This window comes from Centroberyx affinis, unplaced genomic scaffold (assembly GCF_046629955.1).
Source record: "Centroberyx affinis isolate AG114_WGS23_722 - 3 ecotype Tasmania unplaced genomic scaffold, CSIRO-AGI_Caff_v1 ptg006324l_1, whole genome shotgun sequence".
In the NCBI taxonomy this organism is placed as follows: domain Eukaryota; kingdom Metazoa; phylum Chordata; class Actinopteri; order Beryciformes; family Berycidae; genus Centroberyx; species Centroberyx affinis.
Genome location: NW_027283216.1, coordinates 197,501 through 200,794, shown reverse-complemented (window position 1 = coordinate 200,794; position 3,294 = coordinate 197,501).

Below are 3,294 nucleotides of genomic sequence, written 5' to 3'. Positions count from 1 at the left end.
CCATGTTGCAAGGTTTACGTCTCGGGTGCCCCGTTTCTCGACGCCGCCCTGCGATTGGCTGAAAAACGGTGACGCAGAAACACACCCGTGACTGATTGACAGACAAACACAATACAGTGACAATCGTGATTGACTGACCCAAATACAATACGAATCTTCACGAATATAAGGTATATCCTACACTGGTTGACCACAATGAAAAAAAAATCAGGTACATCCAGCAGCATGGCTTTGAGCTCTCCCATACTGTCAAAATTTAACCTAACGTTACTACAGCACCAGTCAGCTTCTGCACAGACAATCTCTATTTAACATAATATTGCACTATAAAAACAGGTGCGCCTTTGTTCCTTTTGTGTGGCTGTACCAAAAAGGTGTACGACAGTGTGTAGGCCTACAACTCAAATAGTTAGTGACTGCCAATGGCTATTTCTTACTACTCTTAGTATGCTACAGCTATGCTTTAAATCCTTACTACTATGGTGCAATCCTAATATTAGACACTTCAGTCAAACAAACTGCCTTGTCTGTAGCCTGCACAAGATAGTCTGATCTACAGTCTTGTATCGATCACATGCTTGACCGGTGGCTTCCTGCAAACGAAGTTACATTGCATAATTCATTGCCCCACTGGCACCTTCATTAACTCAGGCTATACCTTACACCACCTGTGGCCTGGCAGAGAGAGAGAGAGAGGGGAGGGGGGGCAGAAACAAAGAGGCAGAGACAAAGAGATGGAGAGTGGTAGAGATTGCCAGCTGAAAGAGATCCTGCTCATTTAAATATGTCTGTGTTGTTCTGGATCACAGTACCTCTCTCCAGGTGGGCAGAGCCCCAGCTGGGTCACACAGCAGGCAAGGATGAAGCAAAATAAATTCCCTGGCTCCTCCAAGTCCAGAAGAGCAGACCGCACTCACCAGGCTGCCCATTCTTTCACTGCCCAGGTGCACACAAAGGACATCTCCCCTGCCCTCTCATGTTTCTTGTATGTGTGTGTGAGAGCTACAGAGAGGTTAAGCTGAAAGAACAGGGAGGAGAAATTAATGTTTCCTTCATGGCTGACAGCACGAGACTGGAGCATGAAGATAAGTTAGTCCAGGTCCTGTCCCTCTATCTCCCTCCTTCCTTCTGCTTCCCCCTCTCTTTCCCCTCTCCACTCTCGCTCTCTCTTTCTCTACTCTCTCCTCTCTCTCTCTCTGTCACACTCACATGAACAGGCAAACACCCACGCACGTTATATCACAAGATTCTATAAACTTTGCCCCCCTGCTTTATGAGAATGAGTTATAAGGTTGTGCGCAAAACACGTGACATTGGTATTTTTTTGCATTCTGTTCTGTAAATACTTTAAAATAGTAATTAAGTTGTAGGACTGGATCAACATGTGCAGTCTGAATTCATGTGTTCTTTCTTTCTCTTAAGAAAGACGATGACACCATGGTGGTGGTCATACTATGTGTGAGATGTGTGAGTGCATGCCTGCATGTGTGTGTGTATGTGTGTGCATGCAAGTGAGACTTTGTGATTTGCTGTGTACAGGAAATAGAAGGGAAAATTGGAATTACTGCATCAAGCGTGTCATCATGATAATGAAAAATACAAACAATTCAATCTATAGCTATAGGCTTTCAGGCCTATAGGCCTATAAAGAGCTTTTAAAGCCATTTTCAGTAGATCTGATTACAGGAAAGTTTCTTCACACCCCTCTGTAGTTTACTCTCTCAAAAGGTTAAATCTCCACTCCTGACTGCTGGGAGTCCTTGTTTTAGAGACTCCACAGACCACAGAAAGTCACAGCTCCTTTATGAGCAAAGCACCTGTAGTATTACATTCTTTACCACTAGAGGGCACTGCCACTCCACCAACTCTTCCTATGGGGGTCACTGTATGGTTTCAAAACAAATATTTGTGGGATGTCTCACATAAATCACTTCTTGCATACCAGTCATAGTTCCACAAATATCCAACAATCCCTTGGAAAAAAGTGTGTAAAATCATAGAAATTATCTACACAGATGAGGTATCAAGACAACTTTGGGTACTATGAGAGCAGAAGCAAAAAGCAAACATTCTTCAAACATGTATAAAATGCATATGTGGAGAAATGGAGACCTTGATTACATTTACATTTTATATAGTGAGTGAACTCTGGACTGTCTGCATGTGACTGAGTTCACTGAATATTGTTGAGTGTCTTACATAATACATAATCACATCATTCTCCCTCTGTTTTTTGCTGGTACCGGGCCTGCTGTTCTCCTCCTGTGTCCAGCAGGGTGAGCCTGGTCGGGCCGGGGGCCACAGCTCCTGTGTTTCTGTCTAACCTGGTCCATCCCCTTCACTGGGTCTTATAGAAATACTTTGATCAAGGATGTTGCATTCAGACTCATTAATCCAGCAGAATATTAGCTGATTTTGCAGAAGCCATGATGTCATGATGGCAAATATCATACTAGAAGTCATCATGGCATGGAAAACATCACTATTTCTGGAGGGGTTTTTAAGCTGTTTTAGGTGCAAATCTATTTTAAGCATAATTTCTGTGTTGTTTTTTTTTGGCTTGTGTAAATTCTTTGGACGACTTTATGATTTGGCACATTGCCTAAGAAGTAAAAAGTCATTTATCATTTAATGGGGTCTTTAAACGATTTCCTGAACCAACACACTCTATTTGCCTGTCTCTCTGTTTAGTAAGCCAATGAGTGACCTGAGGCATGGTGGCCATGATGGTTTGGCCTGGAGGAGGACCGGTGTGTCAGAGGTCAGAGGTCGGGAGGTGGAATGTGACAGCCAATGGTAATTTAATGATGAAGGAAATGCACACATGTACATATTGTCACTGTCGGATGAATACCTACAAAATGCCAACTTTTCAACAACGACAACCTTGTTTTCAGCCCGACTGCCATGCATTTCTGAGTTTATCCAATTGGTTTTGAAAGGGCTACATAAGGCCAAGGGTAGTAGAGTTTTCTCAACCCATAGAAGAAGATAAAATCCTTCAACTGGAGTTAAAACATGAAAATCATCAAGATTGGAGTTACAAGGTTTTCATATAACAACAGCGATATGTCACTCACTCATCCAGGAAACATGTTTTATGGTGTTGGTTTTTAATGATGGGGCATAATGTGTGTCATCATAGTTCGGTGAGCCAGTTTTTATGAGTGTGCGTGTGTGTGTGTGCATATTGCCACAGAGCCTGTGGTGGCAGGATGACGCTAGGTAGATTAGGGGTGACACTGGCTAAATGTTTGCAGATGAGGGCTCCCAATGTCTAATCACCACGGTAAC